The sequence below is a fragment of the Neovison vison genome, chromosome 9, assembly GCF_020171115.1.
Source record: "Neovison vison isolate M4711 chromosome 9, ASM_NN_V1, whole genome shotgun sequence".
NCBI lineage: Eukaryota > Metazoa > Chordata > Mammalia > Carnivora > Mustelidae > Neogale > Neogale vison.
In genome coordinates this window covers 47,083,129-47,101,361 of record NC_058099.1, presented here as the reverse complement: position 1 = coordinate 47,101,361, position 18,233 = coordinate 47,083,129, and the positions used below count along the sequence as shown (strand labels likewise).

The 18,233-nt window shown below is 42.0% G+C and overlaps 1 long non-coding RNA gene across 1 annotated transcript in view; it reads left to right on the top strand.

The window, feature by feature from the left end:
• LOC122917559 overlaps nt 1-16,545 on the top strand; it is a 108,163-nt gene extending 91,618 nt beyond the window's left edge. Inside the window, exon 3 of the long non-coding RNA XR_006386403.1 lies at nt 15,477-16,545. This is a non-coding gene — a long non-coding RNA (uncharacterized LOC122917559). The remainder of the gene's footprint in view (nt 1-15,476) is intronic.
• The last annotated feature ends 1,688 nt before the right edge of the window (nt 16,546-18,233 follow it).

The window sequence follows — 18,233 nt, the reverse complement described above, 5'->3', positions numbered from 1 at the left end:
ATGAGTGAGACAATTGGAGCCTCAACAGGAAAAGGAGCTTGCCCAAGACTACAGGGTGAGCCACGCTGGGATCTCGACCTTCTGACCCCTAGTGAGGGCTGTGCCATTTGTCTCGTGTCCTTGGCAGATAGCTCTAACACAGGGAGCATTGCCCAGGGTGGGGTGTCCTAGGTGCCTTGTTACAAGCCTTTATGCCCCTATGTCTTTCAGTTGTATCTTGTGGCCACCTACATAGCTCCTGTAATGGGATCTTCCCTTGTGGAACATAAATTGAGCTGCATTAAACTTGAAAATAGAGAGAATGAGAAAAGAATGAGAATGAGAGAGAGAGAGCTGTGAGGGGCATAATGAGCTGAATGGGTACTACCCAGTCTGAAAAATCTCAGCGATGTCAATAAGCCACTTGAGACAACAAGGCACCTGTTGTTCTGTCTTCATTCCTTATCGGTCCTTGGCTTTGGGAAGAGGAACTTTCTGGAAAGAGAAGGACCTTTGTGAAATCAAAAGGAGGGGAAGATTTATGAGCTCTAGGCTCTGAAACAAACCAATAACAAACTGTTCCACGGGCGGACAGCTTTCTTTTTACCTTTCCTTTCTAACAGCTATTCCTCTCATTGTCAGAGACTTCCAGTAAAAGTCACAGTAAGAATCAAATGTAATCCCTTAAGTACACCTACTACCAGGTAGCTCCACCCATGCCAGAAATTTTGAGTGTAATTCCAACTCAAGTGTTGTGTGTGATCAACTCAGCAGGTAAACCAAGTGACCCACAGAGGAAATTCATGTGCTCTCCGTGGTTAGGGTTTGCTTAGCACACGGAGATCGTGTTCATTTTCATCACACCAACTGATTAGTACAGGATTGTTTAAATGGACTGAGAAATCTCATGAAAACTATTAAACTAAACAGTTCCTGTTTATGGGCACGCAACTGAGTATCTCACCATTCTCCAGAGGCAATCAGAAACTTGCTTTGAGAAAGCATGGGTGTCGGAGTCTGGCTGCTGGGGTGTGCATCCTCATGCTACCATTGTTTTGTTCTCTGACAATGGGAAAGTTACATAACATTTTTGTGCCTCAGCTTCCTCATTAAATGTGGGTATAACACTTGTGCCTACCTCTCGGGATTATCTGTGAGGCCCCAATACAATAATAGTTAGTGTACCCTGCCTGACATCTAGTCACTGTCTACTGAAATGGCAATGAAGATAACGTAGATGGGTCTTAACATATAATTGTAATTTCACTCATTTAAGCCAAGTATTCTAGATCAGTGGAGTTTGCCAAAAGCAGTGAAATCCTTGGGGTCTCCAGACCGTGACTTCATTGCTCTCTCATTTTCATGCTGCTTCCTTTAAACAGGAAAGCAAGTCTGTTGACCGACTGGAAACTTTTTTAGCAATGGATTTTATGCTAACTTCACCTTCATGTGCCCTCAGGGCTAGCCGCCGTCAAATCAGGGAGCAAAGAAGTGTGTTGGTGACAAATGAGGAAGAACAAGAACAAAATAAGTGGCCTGAGCTCACTCAATGACAATATTTATTGTATGGAACAATGATCATGCTTCAGACGTGTTTGTTCTCTGTTATTCTGTAAATATGGTAGAAATGTCGTTGCTCAATAGCTGTCTTGATCACTTAACTTGATAGACTTGTGAGGCAGAGCCATCTCTGGGTACCCTCAAAATACAGTGACATTTTTGCTTTGAAGCTTTCAGGAGAGGCGCCATATTGGATCACTCATGAGTGAAAAATAGCGCCACCTATAGGCTAGTTGTGTATGATAAAATAACACATGCTCTTGGCACCATTTAAGGAGCAGAACTTTTCAATGGGCTGGAGATTTAGTGGAGAAGTTAAAATGACAACCAACAGGGGCACCTGGATCAGTGGGTTGAGCCTCTGACCTTCGGCTCAGGTCATGATCTCAGGGTCCTGGGATTGATCCCTGCATTGGGCTCTCTGCTGAGCAGAGAGCCCGCTTTCCCCTCTCTCTCTGCCTGCCCCTCTGCCTATTTGTAATCTCTCTCTGTCAAATAAATTAAAAAAAAAAACTTAAAAAAAAATTGGCAACCCCAATCCTAGTAGACTGCAAATCTCCACGAGGCAGCATGGAACTTTAGCATGAGCTTGAACTTTGGGCTTGGTCAGACTTCCATCCTGGTTTTAAAGTCAGTAGCTGTGTGACCTTGGCACGCCTATTGAACTCCTCTGAGGGAATTCTCAGAAATATGGGTAATAAAAACTTCCACCTAGGTTGTTGTGAGGACTCCATGGGATCGACATTCTGATGGTCTATAGGGTACGTAATATGGTACCAATGATCAACAGCGTAGTGTGATATGGTGTAGTTGCTCCACAGAGACGATTGCCTTGTTTTATTCTTTGCCTGTCTCTTTCTTTCCAGTCTCTTGGTGTCATTTGGGAGTCCAATTTATGGGCCTGAATTATTTTGCAGATAGCAAGTCAGATACTGGTGGAGGGATAAGGTCTGTGAGGACTTTGGATCTTTCTGCTAAATGGAGGCCCAGGGCCAGCGTCAGCATTTATGTTCTGCGGCACATTGCTGGGCTGTGCGGCAAGTCGGAGATGCCGAGAGCAGGGATACCAGTGAGTGCTCCCCAGGGACCCACTGTGTATGGATGTGCTTTGAAAAGTGTCAAGGGCTCAAGGATTGTGTCATCATCACTACCGCTGTTGTCAGCGTTTATCCATTTTCCTTTTCATCTCACAGATTAGGAAACTGAGACATGGAAAGACGACAGTGATTTTCCCGAGCACATACATCTTTATCTTCCTCCTCACAGCAGCAAACATCGTGCTTGCCTCGTGCCAGCTACTGAGCTTGGCACTTTGTAGGTATTCTGGGAATCATATAATCCTCGGAACAACCTTACAAAGTGGTTTCTATCATCCCTGTCTTACAGAGGAAGACACAGACGCTCAGAGAGGACATGCAGCCGTTAAGTGACTGCGATTTGAACCCTACCAGTCTGACTTCAAAAGCTAAGACAGCTTTTGACAATGTTACAGAGATCGAAACGATGCACAGAAAATGTATTGGTTATATAAAAAGAGGAAATAGCTGCTAATGTCAACCATAATAATTGAAAGATAGCTTTGAGATACTCTCCCATGGGGTGGACGACAGTGGAGGTGAAGAGTGAGTAGGTGGCTTGCCTATGACAAGGGGATTAGATTCATCAGTGTTGCTCTAGAGGACAGCAGGAGGGCCAATATATGCACGCAGAGGGAGGCAGATGTGAAACCAAAATGGAGAGGAACCTTCCAGTATCAGACACAATGCCAGCATTTCAGCAACCACAACAGAAAGGCATATGCTTACGATTATATGGCTCTTGGTCCCTGCAAAGATCTACAGGCAGAGGCGGCATTATTGGTAATGTAAAGGGAAACAAAGCAGACTGCACAACAAGAAAGATTAGACTATGTTCCCACTTCATAAAACTTATATATATGATGTAGGCATACAAAATACAGCGAACAGGGGCACCTGGTGCCTCAGTGGATTAAGCCTCTGCCTGTGGCTCAGGTCATGATCCCAGGGTCCTGGCGTAAAGCCCCACTTTGGGCTCTCTTCTCAGCAGGAGCCTGCTTCCCTCCTCCCCTTTCTCTGCCTGTCTCTCTGCCTACTTGTGATCCTTCTCTTTCTCTGTCAAATAAATAAATAAAATCTTGGGGAAAAAAAAAATAACAAAACACACTGAACAAACTCATAAATACTTGGCTTATGTATTCATTTAAAAATTTTTTAAGGAACATATGTTAAATAATTTAGGACAACCTACAGTAATCTTTTTTTTAATTTGGAGAACTTAGAAAGATTAATTACATTTTCTGAGGTCACCACTAAAAGCCAGGATTTGAATCCATCTCTGTCTGACTGGAAGTGTAGTCTTTATTTCAGAAAACCACAATCCCACTTCTTAGGGGATTAAGAAGGGAACAGGTAAACAAAATGTGGAAGTAGTAGGCATAGAATACTAAACCGTAGGAGATAAGGAGCTTCTAAAGTAGCAAACAACAGATTTGGGGAGCAGGCCTGTAAAGTGACAAAGGGCACAGTTAAGTCGGTTGGAGCTAAATGGTGACAGAGCAGGGCTGTGGAAGACGGATGACCACACCTTGGCAAGTAGCAGATGTGGAATCAAGATAGAGTTGCTGCTTCTCTCTTTAAAAGCCCTCTGTAACTGATAAAAATGCCCCCAAGCCAATATTATGCTTATTTCTATCTTTAAAGCTATTTTGATTTTTTTAAGTCACTTCTTATCCTTCTTAATATTTATTCTTTTGGGATGAAATTTCCTTTTTTATTTTCCCATGTAAGCTAGAAGTCATATTTGTTCTTGGGAATAGATTCTGTGGTCCTGGCTACATGAGTGCGGCGTGGAGTCTAGCCACGTTTAGGGCCAGCAGTGGTCTTAGCTGAGTTAGAACCTGATAACATTATTTATACAAGTGTAGTCTGCCTCCAAGATAGAGGGAGGTGTTTTATGACCACAGGCTTTATGAGTTGTAGCTATAAAATAATCAATCTTTTAAAGCAAACAGAGCACAATGTCTATATCCAAATGTGAATTGTCCTTCAGAGCTGTGACCCTTGGAAATTTTTCACACATACTGGCATAAAACATATTTAAATGTTTCAATGGAAACATCTTTCTGGCCCAGTTTCTCTCTCTCTCTCTCTCTCTCACACACACACACACACTTTATTTTTAACAGAAAATGATTTATCTGGCTTGATGACCAATTTTATTCCCTAGAGGGACTGGCTGTGAATACCTCTTGACGATCCGAAAAATCAGATCCATCATTGAAAGAACAGGGTGTTATCCCTGAAGAGCTTAAAAAAAAATGGGGTCCTGACTCTGAAGACCATACCCAGGGAAGCATGGCAAGGTGTTTGGAATATGGGCTGGGAGGGACGACTAAATGCTTTGCTCACCATGAGCTAGGAGCTGGAGAGAGGTGGATACATGGCTCTTGGACTGAGCTCAGAGATACTATGCAAGAGAAGAAGAGGAACCCGGGAGATTTCGGACTGAGCTGAGAGATACTATGTAAGAGAAGAAGAGGAACCCGGGAGATTTCTGCAAGTTCTGATTGTTATAGCATCCTCAACTACGGGGAGACAGGCTGGGCTAAGACAGGAAGGACCCCCTCAGGATGTGGATTATGGCTGGTACTTCCACTGTTCTTTTTCTTTATTCTTCCTTATTCTCTTTACTATCATTTCACTTAGGTTAAATGTTGTTTAATAAGGCTAATTCTCAACGCTGTATCATTCCTAAAGAATGTTGACTTGATTTCCAAAGAGTGTTCCACAGGTTATTCATGTTTCATGATTTTCCGGTCTGATCGGAAGTCACCGCCCATCTTGGAGTTTCAAGGGAGACATGGTACACAAGGTGCATGGAACAGAGCAAACTTTAGGTAGCTCTGGGCTTCGCAGTCTAGTTTCTGGATCACAGAAGTGCAGATACCCACTTTCCATGTGTATCCTATGAAGAGTGGAACTGAATTGAGAAGCAGATGATCTTTCTCTTTCATCTCTAATAAATAATGGTGCTTAGAGCAATGTGTGTTTACTGGGAACAAATTCCACCACTGGGTGTGGTGGACTGTGCGGCTTCTGCTGTTGTCCATAGCATTTCCTCTCTTGTCTCGGACGTTCCTGTCTCCTCAGGCTGGGGCAGTTGCAGGTCCCGAGACATGTCTGGGTTCTCCCCCTCCAAGGATGAGGAGGCGGTGGCTGTAGCCGAGCTGTCTTTCTGGCCGGGATTCCACAATACAGAAGGTCTGTCTTTACCACAGAGTAAACTGGGGCAAACAATCTCATCAGCTAAATGATTTCCTTGTTGATATGAGGTGAGAAAAAGATGAGTAGCTTTGGAGAAAGGAACTCTGAGGCTAGAAAGAGAAAAGAAAAAAGGAGTCAGGCACTGGGAAGGACGTATGAGCTGAAGAAATGTTGAGGTAGACCAGTTGCTTTTTCAGTTTGGCACAGAGACACAGTGAAATAATCTTTTGTCCTAAATTAGGAAAGCCCTGGGAGCACCAACCATTATAGTGAGCCACTACAGAAAGATAGCTAACGTATGTAAGTGTCCTAAATCCCATCTTGTGGTGTGAGGCCCGAAAATCCTAGGGGCCAGAGTTAATACCTATCCTGTACACATAAAAGGTGGTGTCCTCAAATAGGATTAGGGTGTCTTGGCACCGTTTGTTATAGGTATTTCTCTGTAAATGTGGTGTTGTATCACACCGGCCATCTTTTTTTTTTTTTTAAACAAAACTGCCAGCCATCTTTGAGAAAAACTCAGCCTAAACAATGGAAAAATATATATATTCATCTGCATATTGAATTCACATAGAGCAAAGCTAACACACACCATGGAGTGGTTTTGATACCAGAAGTGGCTTGTCCCCTAGTCCAAACCATTAGGATGATGATAAATACGGTCTGGGGAATGCTTGGTCTTCTGGGTTGTTCTGTCTGTGGGGTTGTTTCTTCCTGTCCCCTGGGTTTTGAGTCACCTGCTGATTTGTGTCAGTATGAGTGCTGGGGTCACATCCTGCACTGTCCAGGGTTTTACAGGTCACTTTCTTGAGTCAAAGCTGATTTTCCACTGAAGAGGCTTCTGTCTCCGGCACTTGTTTAAAACGTAACATCTCAAATGCAGATGCTTCAGCCGTGTTCACATGCGCTGTGCAGGCTCGCTCTTAGCTTTGAATTCTTCAGATATGGGATACGCTGGAGGTGTGAGGCCTGTGTTTTTCAAGGGGGATTTGCAAATCGTCTTGACCAACATACGTGCACAAGTTGCCTGTGACTGGGGCTATGGTGGCAAAGGCTTTACAGACATGTGACTTTTTATTTCTATCTATTTTTAATTTTATTTTATTTAAGTGCCAGTGTATTATTTACTGTATTAATATTTATATTATATATATAAAACATATGATATATGTATAATTATTTACTGTATTACTGTATTAAATCAAGTGTATTATTAGTTTCCGAGATAGAGGTCAGGATTCATCAGTTGCATATAACACCCAGTGCTCATCACATCGTGTGCATCCTTAATGCCGTTCACCCAGTTACCCCAGCCCCCTATCTCCTTCCTCCTCCTTTCCTGCAGCCCTCAGTTTGTTTCCTATAGTTAAGAGCTTCTTCTGGTTTGTCTCCCTCCCTCTCTGATTTCGTCTTATTTCATTTTTCCCTCCCTTCCCCTATGATCCTCCGTTTTATTTCTTAAAGTCCACATATGAATGAGATCGTATGATAATTGTCTTTCTCTGATTGACTTATTTCACTCAGTTCTGCAAATCATCTTGACCAAAATACGTGCACAAGTTGCCTGTGACTGGGGCTGTGGCGGCAAGGACTTGAGAGACATCCATAGCTTTTTTTTTTTTTTTTTTAAGACTTTATTTATTTATTTATTTGACACAGAGAAAGAGAGAGAAAGAGCACATGTGTGCACAGGCAAGGGGAAGCAGCAGAAGGAGGGGGAGACACAGACTCCCCACTAAGAAGGAGCCCAATGAGGGAGCCCAATGAGGGACTTGAACGCAGGACCCTGGGATCCTGACCTGAGCCAAAGGCAGATGCTTAATTGACTGAGCCACCTAGGCATCCCCGAGACATCTGTGACTTTCGATGGAAGGAAACAGTTTCCTACCGAGAGTGATTTAATCCTTAAATCTGTCTGGTCTGTCCACGAGTCCCACGTTGCCTTTGTGATTGCTCGGCTCTGCTGACTGCTGTCCTCTTGATCTTCTGTCAAGATTTTGCTGTTTTTTGAAACCCTATAAGGGTGTCATCTCTGTTTCTCTGTCTCTCTCTTACACATACACATATAACAATGAGTAACTCGTAAATATGAAATGTAAAATTTTTTAATTTTAACTCAGAAAAATTAACGTTATTGGCAAGGAGCTGGTATTCTATTTCTAAAGTAGAAATTCAGGAAGAAAATAGATTCTTTTTTTTAATAATTTTTAAAATTTATTTTCAGCTTAACAGTTTTCATTGTTTTTGCACCACACCCAGTGCTCCATGTAATCCGTGCCCTCTCCAATACCCACCACCTGGTTCCCCCAACCTCCCACCCCCTGCCCCTTCAAAACCCCTCAGATTGTTTTTCAGAGTCCATAGTCTCTCATGGTTCACCTCCCCTTCCAATTTCCCTCAACTCCCTTCTCCTCTCCATCTCCCCTTGTCCTCCATGCTATTTGTTATGCTCCACAAATAAGTGAAGCCATATGATAATTGACTCTCTCTGCTTGACTTATTTCACTCAGCATAATCTAGAAAGAAAATAGATTCTTAAGCACTTAAGCATGCCAGGGACATTTTCCCAGCATTTTCTCATGTAACTTCTGACAACTTTTAAAGACGGATATGCCTTATCCTAGCAATGAAGCTACTGAGGCTCTTCGACGTGAAGTAGCTTGCCAAGGCCGCGGTAAGCACAGGGCCAGGCCAGGGGCCCGCTGCCTCTGACACCTGACGTCCCACAATGTCAGTTGTTTTCTGTCCTCGGTTTTAGCTGATTTGCACCTGTTTATTGCATTAAAGTCCTAATCCTGCTTTCATCATTGTAAGAACAATAATAATCACACAACACGACTATTATTTGCAGTGGCCTCTGGCGAAGGTGGTTTGATCCAGAGTCAAAACCTCATATTTGTATAGTGCTTTTACTTTGTCAAATTCTAATAAGGGTGGTTTTCATAGCTGAGGACAACCAAACCAATGCCTCTCTATTTAGGATAATGGCACAGCAAATTATTAATTTCATATATTTGAGTCAGTTTCTAGGCTTCTCATTCTCTGTGTCTTGGGAAGTTGGGAGCTTAAAAATGCTTTTGAAAGATTTTCTCTCCAAGGGCAGAGATGGTTAAGTGTCCCTTTTAAAGGCAAAATCTCTTAGTGAGAAAGTGGAGATGAGAATTCATGTCCCTAACTGAAAGTTTATTGTCCTTTCTAATAATGCCACACAACCTGGTGTCCAATCTGTCTAAAGACATGGGATCCTTGTCTGTCAATAGCCCTGCTATTAATGATGTGCAGTGACTGGATAGGCCAAGATTTTATTGGTGTTTTGGAGAACTAAAAAGATTTCAGAGTTATATCTTAGAAAGCCTTTGAAGTTTCTTCCACTTGTTATATGATTAGCAACTGAACTATGACAAGATGAACGGACAGGGACCTGGGTGGCTCAGTCAGTTAAGGGTCTGCCTTTGGATCAGGACATGATCTCAGGGTTCTGGGATCAAGCCCCAGTTTGAGCTCCCCACTGGGTGGGAAGTCCGCTTCTCCTTCTCCCTCTGCCCCTCTCCACCATTCATGCTTTCTCTAGCTCTCTCTCTCAAATAAATAAATATATAAAAATCTTTAAATAAAATATATTTTAAAAAGAAGGAAGGAAATGAACATGCATTGGGAATCTATTATTTGCCAGACGTATGAGTCGGCACTTTTCTTATAATAACCTTGTGAGGCTGATATGAACTCCACTTTACAAGGGATGAAAGGTCAGAGAAATTAGTAACTTCCCCCAGGCTGAACCCTAAGAGGATTTAAATCTACTCTGTCCAATGCCAAAGTCTTTACCCTTTTTATTTCCTTGCCTCCATGTGGTTTGAAAAATCAAATACATAGCATTTCTGTGTGGGCCACCTCAACAAGAAAACTGGGCACTCACTAAAGTAACTCACACTAAAAATAAACACCCCTCTTCCTCCCACGAGCTTCCCAAGGTTGCAAAGAGGAACACTGGAGGTCTGCTGGGCAGAGGAATGATGCCTACAGTAATCTGACGTCAGAGAATATTGTTCAGACCCATTGTTTTTTTCTTTTCTGAGTTTGTCTCTCTGATGTCATATAAATTTTTGACTTTTTTTTATGATGGAAAATTTCAAGCATACACCAAAGTAGAGAAAACAGTATGTGGAGAAACTGGGGTCTACACCTGGCCTTAATAATTTCTGCCTTAATTGTATGCTTTATATCACACTGACATAAATTATGGTGTGTCTGCATTTGGTGGTGATTAGATAATGACCCATAGGCTTTTTTACCTTCCAGGCCCTTGTTCTTACCCCAGTACGGGATGGATATTTGTCCCTCCAATACACAGTGTTAATGGATAATCAGTAGTGATGGCTTAAAAAAACACAGTGAGAGACAACAATAGATCAGCTATCAAACTAAGGTACAGTAGGGATATATATATTTCACTTTGAAAGTGTAGCAAGGCCAGGAGAAGAGTGTGAGGAATGTGGGAACAAAAGGCCATTTGGAGCCATTCTATTCCCGTGGGTGCACGTGTGTTGATTCCTTTCAATGTTGGGAAGGGCACCAAAAGGGCACAACCATCAGGAGAAAATCACTGGATTACCCGAGAGACACAATTATCTCCTTTGTTACGTGGTGTGTTTGCCTTCGGTATCATAGCTTGTCTGCCTTCAGAGAAATGGAGAGCCAAGGAAAGAAATGTGTTATGCTGTCATTTTTCAGTTATCTGCATAAATGCTTGGGAACAGGGGCATGGATTATAGAAGATGACAAAAAGTACTTGTATTTGATTTTGGAATGTACTGCAATACTTACCTACATTGTCTATGAGGTGTGTCCATCCTGGAAATTCCCTTTAAAAACCATAGAAAGGCATTCTGTGACAGCCAGTCTCTGCTGGAGCTGCTTTCTTGTTCCACCAATCTGCAGCCCCGCACCTCCCCCACTCCCCTCTTGGTCCTTCCCTAGTTTGACCCAAATGGCAGTGTTTCAGAAGGCTCTGGTTCTTATATTCAAATGCACATTGAAAATATTGACAAGATTGGAATTAGGCAGATGAGATTCTCAGAGTGGAGCTGGGATTTTCCAAAACAATCCAGTTAACAGACTTGAAGGTGTTTATCCCGTCTGTTCTCAGATATAATTACTGACAATTACTGAAGACTTTGGACATCACAGAGCTTCTGGCCCATTCTCCTTGTCAACAGGGGTTCCAGCTCTATCAGCAACTTCCTCCCAGCACCAGTTTTCACATGATAACACGTCTGCTTCACCCACTGGGTTCTGTCTGTTGACCCCTCCCACCCTAGTACTGGGAAGGTTTTTTTTTTTGTTTTTTTTTTTTTCCTGATATTGTCCTCACAACAAATTGTTGGAAGAGATGATAAGGTTTTCTCTAACAGCAACAACTGCATAGCTGTCTCTGTTTATGCATCTCATGCAGGGAGGGGAAAAAAAACTTGTTCTAATCTGCCTATGGATTCAGAATCCAACCCCAAACAAATAAGTAATTAACTTCACTGTGTAAACGAGGCATACTTTCATTCGAGGACTCAAGCTATGAAAAGAGCAAAGCACAGGACTTGCGGACACAGAGATTTTCCCATCCCGAATCACCTGGGGCTGTTTTTATTTCACTGCTTCTGTTTCTTTGCTGCATGAGTGCGTGTGATTTGCTGGGTCATTTGACCTGATTTCAAACGTGCAGTTGTCATACCTACAGGGTGTTACAAAGTCATATAAAATACTTTCCTCTTGCATTGAAGAGAATTACCTCTGTGTGGGTGAAATAACAACTATGACAAAAATAATAAAAACCCATATTTATTATGTGTTTACTGTTTACCAGCACTATATTGAGTGCTTTACTTCCATTATCTCCTTCTAGCCTCACAATATCCCTATTAGGTAAATTCCATTATAATCCTCACTTTACAGAAAGGGGCACTGTGACTTAATGGCATTACTGACCCACCTCACAGCAGTTTAAGAGCAGAGCTGGGGTTTGAGCACAGGGAGAATAACTCCAAAACACAAGTGCTCTCTCTCTCTCTCTCTCTCTCTCTCACACACACACACACACACACACACACACCAGCCACTGAACATGGACCCAAGGCAAAATAGCCTAGAGCAGAGGGACCATGCGTGAGAGTGAAGCTGTAGGGATAAAGGTGGAGATAGGCATGAATGAGGCTGGTTGGGGTTGGTCAGGATGGGCTCAGGGGACTGAAGGAGGCAAAGGAGATGGAAAAATAGTGGTAGAGATGGGGGTAGGAGTCAGTGGATAAGGTAAGTAAAGGTAGTGGAGGAGATTATTGTCCAAAAAAGAAGTTGGGGACAGTGGGAACATCTCCAAGCTACATGTCACTTTAGGAAAAAATGGTGGTCTATTGCTTTGCTTTTTAACAGCAATGTGCTTAACATACAGACTAACAAGAAGCTACACAACCTACGGTTTTTAGAGGCATCCACCTCCCTGACGGGTTAAAATTGGGAGTCTTACTTCTCTACCTGCTGTTTTGATGTGAATTTTCTTCTCACTGTACTTTTCTTCTAAACACCTGAGATTTATTGAAGGAAGTGAAGCCGATGTATGCTTTTGAATTGGATGACTATCATTTATTGCCATATCTCACTATAAATAATTACTTTTTCCAGTCCTATTTGAAACACATTAGGAATCTAATGTATAAAAGATAGTAACCATGAGGGATGCCTGAGTGGCTCCAGTTGGCTAAGTGTCCGACTCTTGATTGTGGCTCAGGTTCTCTGGGTCCTGAGATCAATCAAGCCCTGCATCTATCTGGCTCTGTGCTCAGCTCAGAGTCTGGTTTGGATTCTCTCTCTCACTCCCTTTGCCCCTCCCTCTACTTGTAGTCTCTCTCTCTATATCAATAAAATCTTTTAAAGAAGATAGTAACCTTGAAAGTATGAAGGTGTCCTCTATAGTGAGTCCTATGAGATTTTATGATTTAACGTATAGTTGACATAGTTGATCAAAGGGTTTATCTGCCATGATTTTACTGGAGTAGATAACTTATCTTTTTTTTTAAAAGATTTTACTTATTTATTTATTTGACAGGCAGAGATCACAAGGAGGCAGAGAGGCAGGCAGAGAGAGAGAGGAGGAAGCAGGCTTTTCGCTGAGCAGGGACCCTGATGCGGGGCTTGATCCCAGGACTCTGGGATCATGACCTGAGCCGAAGACAGAGGCTTAACCCACTGAGCCACCCAGGCACCCCTAACTTATCTTTTTTAAGGTATATTTTACTTTGGTGCTGAAGTGTTTAGAATAACATAACTAAAACAATGCTAATAGGAAAGAATAATATTTGCGCACAAGCAATGTAGTATATAATTATATTTAGGGTTAGATCATATTCTGAAATATATTCTATAATATAAACACTAACACATTTAAAACTCACTTTACTAAACTCTTTAATAATACCTGTTTACCTTTAGAATTTTGGTCCGTTTCACTCAGGACACATTATTATTCTTTTAATTGTTGACCCTTCTGACCATACAAATTTTTTTTTCCTGATCATACAGATTCTTTTCATATTTCATTGTAGTCATGTAAAATATTTTTGCTCAGAGGAAAAATGCTATGAATTTACAATGACTTCAGAATTTAACAATCTGTTTCCTATTTTGTTGATTAAGACTGAGGAACATTGAATGTGAATAAAGAATATGCTATGTTGAAAACAAAATTAAGGATCCTGATGCTCTCTGCCAGATAGCACAAAAACTAGAAACACCACAGGAATTTTTCAACATTATTAACCTCTTGACAATGTGTGGGTCGTATAAAGGACAAATGAATGTTTTGGAGGGACTGAGAATGCCAATTTTAACAGACTGTCCAATCACTGTAGATAAATATTTGTGTTCCTGGGGATTATTTGATTTTTATCAAAGCAAATTGAATTGGAAACATGGCATGTATTAAGTCATTGGTGCTTATTGTCTAATTCTTTTTCCCATAGAAGTTTCTATGCGCTGCAAGAATACTAAGTCATCAGCTAGACATACCATGTAATGATTCTTATCATATCCAGACAAAATAAAAGCCTTTTAAGAAGCTACTTCACAAGACAACTGCATAGCTTTCCTCACAGGAACTTGTTAAACAAATAATGATTATTAAAGCTTTTGGGTCAATCGCTTACACCCGTTTAACGAGAATAATTCCAAGACGTCTAGCCCATTCCACATTCCGTGTGACTAACTATGGTATCCAGAGCTTGGACAATATCCAGGCAACTCACTGTAGCTTTTCTCAAATGCCTTCCGGACACTGGATTTTAAAGAAAGTGATAGAATTAAGTTTGTGGAGGGAAGTCTTAAAGGCATCCCCACTGTCAAGGCTATAAATGGTTTCATCCATATCTGAAAGTTGTCTAAAAGTTCCCAAACTTGAAAATGTGACAGGGGTAACCCCTTTCTGTACTGGAGTCAGCAAATGCATCGATCCTAATTGTTAATGTGGTGATTAGTTGTATTTAGTGAAACGGTGTACTGGCAGTTTTGCATAAGCCTCCAGTAGAGGTTGCTGGGAGTTGGAATGATTAGCTTTTAAAAAGTGGTGTTCGTAGGAACCACACCTTTATGTTTGTTGTCATGGTCTGACTGGGGTGGGAATAAAAAGAAGGAAGATTCAGAGTGGAAAGATGGGCGTGAGAGAGAGGGAGAACAGGAACCGAGTCAGACAAGGAGGGATTTCGGAGGTTTGGGGTCCGTTCGGTGGCTATTAACTAAGCCAGGTAGGAGCAGAAAGTATCATTCCCAGCCCACAAAACCTTGAGTGCAGGAAGAGGCAGGGAGAAGCCCAGCTGATCTCCTCGGGTCCTGTCTTTTGTAAACAGGGTCTGGAATCCAGAATTTTGGAACTAAATCCAAAAGCCAAGATTAGGGACTTCAGAATAAGGTATCAGTAACCCAGCAAACAGAATCCAGAGACCTGGGACACCGGCACTAACGGGCCGCTAAAGCAAGTGGCCTTACCTTTCCTGCTTAGAGCCTAAACTTGTGAAGACTTGGTGGAGAAGGCCTGAGCCCAAAGTTTTATTTTTCTCATTTAATTTCCATTTATGAGGCCCTTATTAAGTGCCAGGTACAGAGGCTATTATTGAACTAGGTGGACACATTTCCTCATTTTCTAAAGGAGACAGACAGTCAGCCAGGAATTAATGAAATGAACAAATAATTCTAAAAGGAAATAAATGACACGAGAAATCTGAGAATCTGAAGAAGCTATTCTGGAGAAGAAGGGTACAGACGACCTCTCCCAAGAAGTGCTAATTGAGAATGAGAGTGAAGTTTCAGAGGGAGCTGACATTTGAGAAGCTGGAGGAAGAACCTTGTGAAATGGCCTGGAGGTAAAAAGGGCATGGGAATGCTCAAAGAACAAAAGGACGTGGTTTTTCACAAAATAGGGAGCCAAGGAGAGAGTGGAGTGAAATGGGGGATAGAGAAGTTGATGAGAGATAGACAGTTCAGTCATAGTTCAGTTAGAGGGGAAAAGCATTTGGCTGGGACGAGGGATGGGCCAAGTGGTCTAAGCACTGATTTGAAGGAACTCACTGGCATTTTTTTTTTTTTTTTTTTTTTTTTTTGCTGTAAACCGGAAAACAGATTATGAAGGATGGAAAATTCTGTCCATGCGTCATGAAGAGCCCATTTAGGAAGTTTCCTAAAACAGAGATAAACCAGGAAGCAGATCTTGCTGCCGGATCTTGGTGTGCAACTTCGTTTCTGTAGAGCCCAGGGTTGAAAATTAACTTCAGGGCCAAACACCGCAGTCCAGAGAGTGGTGGTGTAGCCGGAGGCTTTTTTCTTCAGATGACAGAACTGATGGGGCAGGATGGTGAGTCACCCCATGTGAGCTTCTGCGAAGCAGAGCCTGGTGGGGGTTCGTCTGGGAGGCACAAGAAGAGTAAAGTGGAAGAAACACAGAAAGCACCGTCCTTCTGGTGATTTCCTTCCTTCAAGTCAGCTAAGACATGGGTTCCCTGAGGAGATCTTTCAATTGGTTAACAATATACTATGCTCTTCCTTTGAATTTTCATAGGAAATACAAAAATTTGCTGATGATAATAGCCAAAAATTAGTAGCAATTTCTTCTGGGTTAGATTGTGTCTCCCCAAAAGATCTGTTGGGATCCTAATCTTCAGTGCCTCAGAATGTGATCTTTTTCAGAAATAGGGTTGTTGCTGATGTCATTAGTTAAATTAAGGTGAGGTTCAACTGGAGTAGGGTGGGCTCTTAATCCAACACGACTTAATCCAACATGACAACAAGTCCTTATGTGAAGAGGGAATTTGGACATAAAGGGGGGTACGGTGGGGAGATGGCCCTGTGAAGACAGAGGCACACAAGGAGAATGCCAGGTGAAGGTGGAGACAGAGATTGGGGTGATGTATGTATGAGCCAAGGAATGCCAAGAATGACTGGCCCTCACTGGAAGCAAGGACAGAAGCATGGAACAGATTCCTCTCAGAGCCCTCAGAAGGAAACAACCCAGCTGATACCTTGACCTCAGACAGAGGATGGTGGAACAATAAATTTTTTCTGTTCTAAGTCACCCAGTGTTTGTATCGCAGCTGTATAACACTAATACTGTCCCTTCCTGTTCCTCTGTCTCATTCTCTCCCACCGTTTCCCCTCATGCTCTATTATCCATTAAGTCCCGGGCCCCTCGGTGGCTCAGTGGGTTAAGCCTCTGCCTTCGGCTCAGGTCATGATCCCAGGGTCCTGGGATTGAGCCCCATATCAGGCTCTCTGCTGAGCAGGGAACCTGTTTCCCCTTCTTTCTCTGCCTGCCTCTCTGCCTACTTGTGATCTCTGTCTGTTGAATAAATAAATAAAATCTTCAAAAAAAAAAAAAAAAGACCAAGTCATTTTTCCTACCACGTGCCCTCTTTCTGCCCAGAATATCTTCCTTCCCTTGTGTGTCTGCCAGGCACTGATTTTATAATAATTTATAAATTCTAATTTTTGATTATCATATAGTTCACACATACACTGAAAGTAACATAACAGACTCCATTTTTTCAACATCTAGATTTATCAGATGACAGCTTTGGTTTTTGCCGAATTTGTTTCAAATCTTTCCTCTTTACTCTAAAAAGGAAATGTTCCTGATAAAGCAAACGCCTCCTCTCTTCCTACACACTTCCACTTCCCTCTTCTCCACAACGGCTGTTCTTCCTTAATTTTAAAGTAGCTTGAAGAACATCACGAACATCACTCAGGCCAACTTTATAACTCTATCTACTGTTCCCACAATATTCTATACACAGCTTATGTGAAGCAACGATCGTATTATATTTTGATTGTCGTCTTTTTTTCTAAAGGAAGAAGAAAATGACTTGTTATTTCCAATCATTATCTGGTGCCAACACAATGTCAGGCTCTTGCTTAAACAATTTTAATTACATAATGTCTACATAAGAACATATGGCCCTCAGAAGAGCCCTGTGTTTATCAGGACTAGAATTGTCATTCCCCACCCTTCCCCCTCCCCCAGAAACTGAAACTATGCGTTTTGCTTGTCTAATGTTATAGGCAATATTATTTGTCCACAATTCTCCCTTCCCTCCTCTTCCTTGCTGTGGAATACTGTGTGACGTTGTCTATTTCCCTGCTCTCTGAGGTTGGGCTTGGCCATATGCTTTGCTTTGGTCAATGGAAAGTAGGCAGAAGTGACAGTGTGTCAGGTCCAAGCTGAGGCTTGAAGAGGTATGTGTGTTTCCTCTCTCCCCTTCATGCCTCTGCCATTCACAATGAAAACATGCTCCAAGTAGAAGATTGTCCCAGAATGCGGAGATGTGGGGAGCCAGCCTGACTCCAACCTGAAGGCTGGTTGTAACCAAGCCTAGTAGAGCTTCAGCAAACATGCAGACTTGTGATGTGGGCAAAAGTTAGTGCTTTCCCAGGTAAGTTACTAAGATTGGGGTGGGTGTTCCCATCATGCTGGGAACCTAATTATTATATCTCACAGTTGATAGAGCCAGACTAGAACACACACTGTCTGATTGGTAATCTGGGGTCTTTCTACAATTATTCTGTGATTCATCTATGCATTCAACAAATGTTTATCACATATTTATTATAGAAAACAGCACACACAACAAAAACTAAAAACAAAAGGACTATGGTCTCTGCCCTCACAAAGAGCATGTTTCTAGTAAGGCAACTAGAAGTTTAAACCAGAATAGGATGATTACTTATAATAGCACAAAATTCCTTCTGAGAGAGAATAATGGATGGTGTGAAAGACAGGAGAGGATGACTTTATGGTGGCTAAGTTGGGGCTCTTCGAGGTGCTGGTGAAGCTGAGAAAGTGTATCTTTCCCTCCCTTGAATGGTCTCAGATAATGGCCTTATTTT